A 9617-nucleotide genomic window follows, 5' to 3' on the forward strand; every position below is an offset into this window, starting at 1 on the left:
CTGGCCTGCTCCACCCCAAATCATTGCCAGCTTGGCTCCTTCTCCTTCAGGACTCACCCTAAACATCCTCTCCTCAGAGAGGCCTCTCCAAGCCTCCAAACAGAGCAGCCACTGTCCTTGTCACTCAGAGCACCATGTGAGCTCTCACCCTCACAAGATTATGTGTCTGGATGGCGTGTCCTTCTGGACATCTGTCTCCCCCACCAGAGTGTCCACTCCGCGAGAATAGGGACTACATCTACCTTGTTCATAGCTGCCATCCCGGAACCTAGTTCAACACTGGGCAAACAGTAGGTACACAGTAAGTATTTGCTGAATAAAAAAAGCCTATTGATCCATTTCCTGGAAGCTGCCTCACTCCATCAAGGATCTGAGGCCACTCACAAGAACACACTGAATTCAAGAGGAGAGAAAAAGAAAAAAAAAACATAAAGTTGGAATAAAAGATTCTGACCTGGCCGGGCGCAGTGGCTCACCCCTGTAATCCCAGCACTTTGGGAGGCCGAGACAGGGGGATCACGAGGTCAGGAGATCAAGACCATCCTGGCTAACATGGTGAAACCCTGTCTCTACTAAAAATACACACACAAAAAATAATTAGCTGGGCGTGGTGTGGGGCGCCTGTAGTCCCAGCTGCTCGGGAAGCTGAGGCAGGAGAATGGTGTGAACCCGGGAGGCGGAGCTTGCAGTGAGCCGAGATCGTGCTACTACACTCCAGCCTGGGTGACAGAGAGAGACTCCGTCTCAAAAAAAAAAAAAAAAAGATTCTGACATTTGACCTGGTGGTTTTGTTTCTTCTTTTTTTTTGAGATGGAGGAGTTTCACTCTGTCACCCAGGCTGGAGCACAATGGCGTGATCTCGGCTCACTGCAACTTCTGCCACCCGGGTTCAAGCAATTCTCCTGCCTCAGCCTCCAGAGTAGCTGGGATTATAGGCGACTACCATCATGCCTGGCTAATTTTTGTATTTTTAGTAGAGACAGGGTTTCACCATGTTGGCCAGGCTGCGTTTTGTTTCTAAATACCCCACAGAAGTCCTCACCCCACATAAGGAAGCAGGTTCAAGGACACTGATAGGAGTAACCCACTGGAAACTACCAAATGAACAGTAAGAGGCTAGACAAGTGAATCATGGTGCATCAGCACAGCGGAATACTATGCGGCTGTCAAAAAGGATGCAGCCCTCTTCAAGGTGTAGTATTCAATGCAAAAAGCAAGGAGCAAACAAGAAAGACTTTTTTATATGTTCAGTGCTGGACTTGTAGTAGGTGATCAACTGATAAATGTTGAATGAATAAGTAGAATCTTTCTGAAAAGAACTATGAGAACTCAGGGGCAGTGGTTGTGTATGGAAAGAGACCTGGATAAGGGAAATCTCTTTGTTTACTCTGTTACACTATTTGCATTATCATATGCAAATATCTATTCAAATAAATAAGCTTTTGTTATTTAAAAAACAATTAAAATTCAAAGTGCTCATATAAAAATCTGGATATGATTAGGCCAGGCCTAGCGGCTCACGCCTGTAATTCCAGCACTTTGGGAGGCCAAGGTGGGAGGATCACCTGAGGCCAGGGCCCGGCAACATAATGAGACCCCATCTCTACAAAAAAATAAAAAATTAGCCAGGCATGGTGGTGCGCATCTGAGTCCCAGCCACTCAGGAGGCTGAGGCTAGAGGATCACTTGAGTTCAGGAGGTTGAGGCTGCAGTGAGCCATGATTGTATCACCGCACTCCATCCTGGGGGAGAGAGCGAGACCATGTCTCTTAAAAAAAAATCTGGCTATGAGTCTCTTCTAGAAATACAAGAAGCAGCCCTGGACACACCAGGCCCTGTTTCTAGGGATAACAATGGCCAGAGCTGAAATGTGTCTGTCCTTCAGCCCACGGGTCCAAGGTGCCCACTGTCCTCACCTATCTGGACCCTACAGGCCTCTGCACTGCTGATCCCAGGTCTATGCTGAAAAGCTAAGGCTTATTAGGTCTGCAGAGTGAGGAGCAGGGCTCAAAGGCTTCCCCAAGATAAGGGGTTGTTACTTAGCTCTCCTTTGCTGATTTCACTCTCAACTCCAAAGGCCCCATCAAGGCCATGACAATTCTAAGGCAGGTGAACGTTGGTGTTGACACCACAAGCCAGCTAATCTTGCATAAGAATCTGTTAACTCAGTGTCAGTGGGGACTCAATGGCCTCTGGTCTCACTTCCCATACCAGGGCCTGAGGGTTTTAATTAAATTCAAAGGCAAGCCCTGGAGAGAGGATGCCACCAGCAGCCCCTTGGGCAGCTTGGTCCGAGGGTCTTGACAAGGAGGTGGATGACAAGGTGAGAACCCAGTGATTGAGGTGCAGCTGCAGGTAGGCAGGCCAGCTTACATCCTGACTCCAGCTCTGAAACTTTGAACAAGTCACCTTCCCAATGCTCAGTTCCCTCATCTGTAACCCACAGCTAATATTACCTGCATGCTGTTTCCAGGAACAGGTGCCTCTACCAATCACAGCAGCAGCGTCTCACTGACCTTTCCACTCATTGAGTAGAAAGTATGTCAGGGTTCTCCAGATAAACAGAACCAATAGGAGAGAGAGAGAGAGATGGATTTTAAGGAATTGGTTCACATGATCGTGGATGCTGATAAGCTGGAACTTGGTAGGGCAGGCTGGCTGGCTTGAAACTCAGACAATATCTCTACTTTACATCTTGTGACAGAACTTCTCCTTTTCCAGGAAACCTTGGTTTTTGCTCTGAAGGCCTTCGGTTGATTGATTGAGGCCCACATTACTGGTGATAATCTCCTTTACTTAGAGTCAACTGGTTTTAGATATTAATTGCATGTACAAAATACCTTCCCAGCAACATCTAGACTAGGTTTTTTGTTTGTTTTGTTCTGTTTTTGTTGTTGTTGTTGTTGGTTTTGAGATGGAGTTTCACTATCACTGAGGCTGGAGTGCAGTGGCTTGATCTCGGTTCACTGCAACCTCCACCTCCCGGGTTCAAGTGATCCTCCTGCCTCAGCCTCCAGAGTAGCTGGGATTACAGGAACATGCCACCATGCCCGGCCAATTTTTGTATTTTTAGTAGAGATGGGGTTTCACCATGTTGGCCAGGGCCTCGGCCTCCCAAAGTGCTGGGATTACAGGCATGAGCCACCGCACCTGGCCTAGACTAGTATTTAATCAAACAATGGGCACCATAGCCTTGCCAAGTTGACACACAGCATTTAGCCAGTACAGAAAATATCACTCCCTTTCTGTGCATGAGGAAACTGAAGCTCAGAAAGGCTGTGCCAACCGCTTAAGGACATAGAGCACACAGAGGATGGAGCGGGGAGTTGAACCCAGGCAGCGCACTGCCTCCACACTCTGAGAATGGGGCTGCAGGTAGCTGCTTCACAGGGGGCCTGTGAGAGTTGAAACACACAGTACCTGGTACCACACTACAGTAGAGACACAATTCAATTTGGTAGTGACTGTTATTACTACTGCTGTTAACACAGATCATTCAATAAGGGAGTGGCTGTGGGAGCAGGGAGAGGAGACAGGGAGGAGGGGGCTGCTGTTCCCCACCATTGGAGATGGGTTTTAGGGTGACAGAAAACCCTTTCCTCTTTCCAGAAGGGCCCGCTTTCCTCCTTCTAGGAACCTCCAAGGAGAGAGCCAAGGAGGGTGGGAGGCCTCTGCCAGGCTGTGGGCCCTGGGTGCTGTGCAACTGGGCCCAGAGCAGCTGGCCAGGTCCAGGGGAGAGAGTGAGCAGTGTCCACCAGTGTGTGGGGTCTGGAAGGAGTCCTGCCTTCTGAGGATGTGGCTGGTTGCCCAGAAGTTCCCGGAAGTGGGCAACCTCTCCTGAGTTGGGTGGCCGGCAGCTGGCCAGAGCCTAGGCCAGCCTCCTTGGCTAAGTGCTCCCATCTGCCTGCCCGAACTGGTCCTGTCACCCAGAAACAGAGAAATGCCTCCCCTGAGACCCGAGACCCTTGAAGCTGCCCCAGCCTCATTCCTCCCAGATTCTTCACCCCGCCCCCACAGGGTGGAGTGCTGGACCAGAAGCCAGAAGGGCCAGGAGGTCAGCCATGCTCCCCACTTGCTGGCTGTATGACCTTGTGCAACTTAACCATTCTGAGCCTCTGTTCCTTGTATGGGACTGACATCTGTAGGGTGCACTGTGTGGGGGGTCTGGGGTTGTGCACTTAATCACAGAGCCAGGTCAAACATTTGCACACAGCGGCTGCTGCTACCATCTTTGCTCAGCAGATTCTCATGCTCCCTGGCCTTCTCCTTACTGGCCCTGCCCAGCCGATCCACATTCACTCTCTTCTCACTCCTCCTCCCCTTTGTTCCAGCTCCCTTGTGTCCGGGCAGAAGGGGTGCTGGGTAGGCCTTTAAATGCCAACAGGGCCAGAGAGAAATAAGGTCCCTGAATTGGTGGATAATTGCACTGCTGATGATGGCGAGATTCTAATGTCTCCCGGCCTGGCTCTGCCACCCCCCACCCCGCCCCGCTCTCTTGACTCCAGCCTCCCTGTCTTCCTCCATGCTCCTTCTCCATATCAGGCTCCCTCTAGCCTTCACTGGGGGCCCCTCAGCCTGGTCGCTCTGTCCTAGGTGGCATCTGCTTGACACCAGGGTGCAGCCCTGAGGTGGGTCCCCCTTCCCATCCCGCCATTCTCTAATCCAGCACCCTTGTCCACACTGGTCACAGCCTGCTATGGCTTCTTTGCTGATATCTGTCTGCCCAGCAGCTCAGGAGGACAGGGAGGGAGGCTTCCCCGCACTGCACATCCTCATCCCGCCAAGCCCCTGCATGTGGATCAGGCAGACCAGGGCCCCTTGAAGGTGATGAGGCAGGGGCAGGCACAGCCGGCCATAGGAGAGGGCTCAGCCTGTGCCTGCCCCTGCCCCATTATCTTCAAGGGGCCCTGATCTGCCTGATCCACATGCAGGGGCTTGGGGGGAAGATGACAAGCATGGAGGAATCCACCTCTGGGCTAGTCCCTTCCAGGGGGCCCCTTATAGCTAGCCTGATACTTCCCCTAGCCACTGACCCCAGACCCTCCTCCAGAAGCTGTGAGTGTAGTGTGGAAGACATAGAAATCAGGACACCTGGGTCCCCCTGCAGCCCAACATCACTTTCTGTGTGACCTCGAGCAAGTCCTCTCCCCTCTCTAAGTCTTAGTCTCCCTGGCTGTAAAATGGCTTAGGGCTGGGAACACACACTGATGCCTACAAGGCCAGGGAGGTGTCGCTGCTTGGACATTACATTCCTCAGGGTTGGGGACGCACTGAAGGGAGAGCTGATAGAGAAGTGGAGAGAGCACACCCTGCCTGGGCTAGCGCAGGGGCTCCAGGTCTACTGATTCCTCAAAAGAAGCTGAACATCTGAGGCTTGATGAGAAATCTCCTGCTGGTTAAATGTTGACAATGCATTCACATTTTATTATAAAACAAGAATGCCGGGCGCAGTGGCTCACGCCTGTAATCCCAGCGCTTTGGGAGGCCGAGGTGGGCGGATCACGAGGTCAGGAGATTGAGACCCTCCTGGCTAACATGGTGAAACCCCGTCTCTACTAAAAATACAAAAAATTAGCCGGGCATGGTGGTGGACGCCTGTAGTACCAGCTACTTGGGAGGCTGAGGCAGGAGGATGGCATGAACCCGGGAGGCAGAGCTTGCGGTGAGCCAAGACTGTGCCACTGCACTCCAGCCTGGGCGACAGAGTGAGACTCTTGTCTCAAAAAAAAAAAAAACAAAAAACAAAACAAAACAAACAAACAAAAACTACGTGGGCCACACAGAACTTATCTGGGCCACAGTTTGTGGGTGCTAGGCTGGAGGGCTGGGTTCAGGGGTCCTCTGGGGCTCTCTGGGCATTTTCTGCTCTCTAGGATGGGGGCTGCTGCTCCCTGCAAAGCCACCCCACTCCAGACCTATCTCCTGAAGCATTTATTGGCTTTGCTCCACTCCAGCCCCTCTCTCTCTTCTCACAAACCAGAGCTCACCCCTTGCTCTGCAACCACAGTCTAACGGGATTCCAAAGACAGGGTTAGGACAAGGCCAGTGCCAGAGACCTCAGAACCCTTTTGCTCTGCCAACCCCGAAATTCCATCTCACATGGTGGCTCCTGGGCTCCATCACAGTAAACTGGAGCTCATGCCTCCAACTGTTCAGGGCAGAGCTGGGCTGTTTCCAGATCCTCTACCCACTGTGTGCGGCTGGCCCCCATCTACCACTGTATAGAAGGGTACTGACATCCCAAGGAGCAGCAGCAGCACAGGTTGGAGCTGTCCTATGTCCACCTGGGGTCTCTTTGAGAAGGATGCAGGATTTCTTGCTTGACTGACAGATGTGGAAACTGAGGCCCAGAAGAAAGCAGCAGGTTTGCCAAGACTGTGCTACCTCACCTTCTTGGAGGAGTGCTGCTAAAAATAGTTCCTGGGAGAAGGGGTCCTGGTGACGAGTGCTGCGTTCTCTCCCTGAGTCCACTCGCCCGCCTGCCACCCTCCACCGTCGCACCCTGCAAACCCACCCCTCTCCTGTGCCAGAACTTGCTAACACCAGTACCATGCCCTACCAATATCCATTGCTGACCCCAGAGCAGAAGGAGCTGTCTGACATCACTCATCGCATCATAGCTCTGGGCAAGGGCATCCCGGCTGCAGATGAGTCCACTGGGAGCACTGCCAAGTGGCTGAAGTCCATTGGCACCGAGAATACCGAGGAGAACCGGTGCTTCTACTGCCAGCTGTGGCTGACAGCTGACAACCGCGTGAACCCCTGCATCAAGGGTGTCATCCTCTTCCATGAGACGCTGTACCAAAAGGCGGATGATGGGCGTCCCTTCCCCCAAGTTATCAAATCCAAGGGCAATGTTGTGAGCATCAAGGTAGACAAGGGGGTGGTACCCCTGGAAAGGGCAAATGGTGAAACCACCACCCAAGGGCTGGATGGGCTGTCTGAGCGCTGTGCCCCATACAAGAAGGATGGAGCCCACTTTGCCAAGTGGCATCATGTGCTGAAGATTGGGAAACACACCCCCTCAGCCCTCGCCATCATTGAAAATGCCAACATCAGCTGGGCGCGGTGGCTCACGCCTGTAATCCCAGCACTCTGGGAGGTTGAGGTCAGTGGATCATCGGAGGTCAGGAGTTCGAGACCAGCCTGGCCAACATGGTGAAATCCCATCTCTACTAAAAACACAAAAATGAGCTAGGCGTCGTGGCACACACCTGTAGTCCCAGCTACTCGGGAGGCTGAGGCAGGAGAATCGCTTGAACCTGGGAGACGGAGGTTGCATGAACTGAGATTGCACCACTGCACTCCAGCCTGGGTGACAGAGTGAGACGCTGTCTTGAAAGAAAAAGAAAGAAAGAAAGAAAGAAAGAAAGAAAGAAAGAAAGAAAGAAAGAAAAGAGAAAATGCCAGTGTGTCAATGTCCTGGCCCACTATGCCAGCATCTGCCAGCAGAATGGCATTGTGCTCATCGTGGAGCCTGAGGATCCTCCCCAGTGGGGACCATGACTTGTAGTACTGCCAGTATGTAACCGAGAAGGTGTGGCTGCTCTACAAGGCTCTGAGTGACCATGGTATCTACCTGGAAGGCACCTTGCTGAAGTCCAATATGGTCACCCCAGGCCATGCCTGCATCCAGAAGTTTTCTCATGAGGAGATTGCCATGGCAACTGTCACAAGCACTACACTCTGGGGAATAAGCGGCCTAGAAGGATCACAGCTGGGCCAGAACAGGGCCCACCCAGACTCATCACTGAGGCAGGTGGGGTCATTCTCATTTCACAGACACAGAAACTAAGTGCTGCACTGCACAGTGCCCCCCACTGTCCCTGGGATCACCTTCCTGTCTGGAGGCCAGAGCAAGGAAGTGTCCATCAACCTCAATGCCATTAACAAGTGCCCCCTCCTGAAGCCCTGGGGCCTGACCTTCTCCTATAGCTGAGCCCTGCAGGCCTCTGCCCTGAAGGCCTGGGGCAGGAAGAAGGAGAATCTGAAGGCTGTGCAGAAGGAGTATGTCAAGTGAGCCCTGGCAAATAGCCATGCCTGTCAAGGAAAGTATACTCCAAGCGGTCAGGCCGGGGCTGCTGCCAGTGAGTCCCTCTTCATCTTTAACCATGCCTAGTAAGTGGAGGTGTTCCCAGGCTGCCCCCCAACACCCCAGGCCCCGTCCCCTCCCACGCTCTCTTGAAGAGGGGGACTCCTCCTCGGGGCTCCAGGCTGGCTTGCCCGCGCTCTTGCCTCCCTCGTGACAGCGGTGTGTGTTGTCTGTGAATGCTAACTCCATCACCCTTTCTAGCACATTGCTAATAAACAGCTATTTAAGGGAGAAAAAATAAAAATAAAAATAAAAATAGTTCCTGGGGCCCAGAATAAAAAGGGGGAATTCTAGGGGCTGGGGTTGACATTTTCCTTTTGCCTTGACCATTGGGTGGGTACTATGTGCAGCAGCCCCTGACGGTGATAGTGATGATAATGATAACCATGATGCAGACTGGGTGGGAGGGAAAAAAGTCCCCAGCGTCATCCCTGGGATGGGGCCTGACCTTGCCTCAACTCCAGCTGCCCAGGGCCAGAGCGAGTGATAAGATGAGTTTATACTGTAGCTCTGAGAAGGAAGGGAGGGAGGGAGAAGGAGGGAAGGAGGGAAAAGGGAGGGAGGGGTAAGGGAGAGAGAAAAAGGGAGAGAAAGGGAAAAGAAGATGGGGAAGGAGGGAAGGACAAGGGAGGAATGAGAGGCGAAGAAGGAGAAAGAAAAGAAGAAAAAGAAAGAAGAAGAGGAGGAGGGGGCGGAGGGGGGAAGAAGAGGCCCCGAAGGATCACAACTGGAGCAGAATAGTGCCCACCCAGACTCATCACTGAGGCAGGTGGGGTCATTCTCATTTCACAGACACAAAAACTAAGATTTAGGGCATGAGACAATTTGCTCAAGATCTCAGAGTTAGGACTAGAACTCATGGCTTACGCCTTGCTCTTCAAGGTCTCAAACCTTGAACCACTCAAGAAACATATTCCAAGATACCTCACCGTTACCTCATCAGAAAGGGGAGCTGGTTAAAATGCAGATTTCTGGGTCAAAATCAAAGGAGTGTGGCACAGGAATCTGCATTTTGACCGGTACCCTGGGGGTGGTTCTTTGGGCCCTGACACTGGGAAACCCCGTGGCTCATTTAGGGCCTTTCTGGTCTGACCTCTTGGCGCCAGGTCCTGACTGTACTCCCGTTGCCCAGCTATTTGGGCTGACTCACGCTGACCCCCCAACCACCACCCCCACAGGGCTGAGCCTTTTCCATCCAAGGCTTCACCCACAGTCTCCCAGTCACATGTAGATCCACCCTTCCAACCAGCACCCTCTTCTCTTCTGGAAGCCTTCCTCGTGGTTGGGATCCTCCTCTTTCAGCGCCTGTTGGAGTAATAGCCTCCTCCTCTTCCTCCATCTGGAGTTGCTTACAACACTCTATTTCACTTTCTATGTGAGTCGGCCTTGTTTCCCAATCTTTCTCTATATTAAACAGGAAACTCCCAGAGGGCTAGGGACTGGCTGGTTTAAACAATAAGCCTCTGAAATACAGGACTTCACCTGACCCTCCTGCCAGCCACAAGTGGCAGGGCTGGGAGAGCTT

At 52.3% G+C, this 9617-nt stretch overlaps 1 pseudogene; it reads left to right on the forward strand.

Moving 5' to 3' along the window:
* Positions 1–6538: 6538 nt before the first annotated feature.
* Positions 6539–8119, forward strand: LOC129532587 (fructose-bisphosphate aldolase A-like; annotated as a pseudogene).
* Positions 8120–9617: the final 1498 nt, after the last annotated feature.

This window comes from Gorilla gorilla, chromosome 2 (genome assembly GCF_029281585.2).
Source record: "Gorilla gorilla gorilla isolate KB3781 chromosome 2, NHGRI_mGorGor1-v2.1_pri, whole genome shotgun sequence".
In the NCBI taxonomy this organism is placed as follows: Eukaryota; Metazoa; Chordata; class Mammalia; order Primates; family Hominidae; genus Gorilla; species Gorilla gorilla.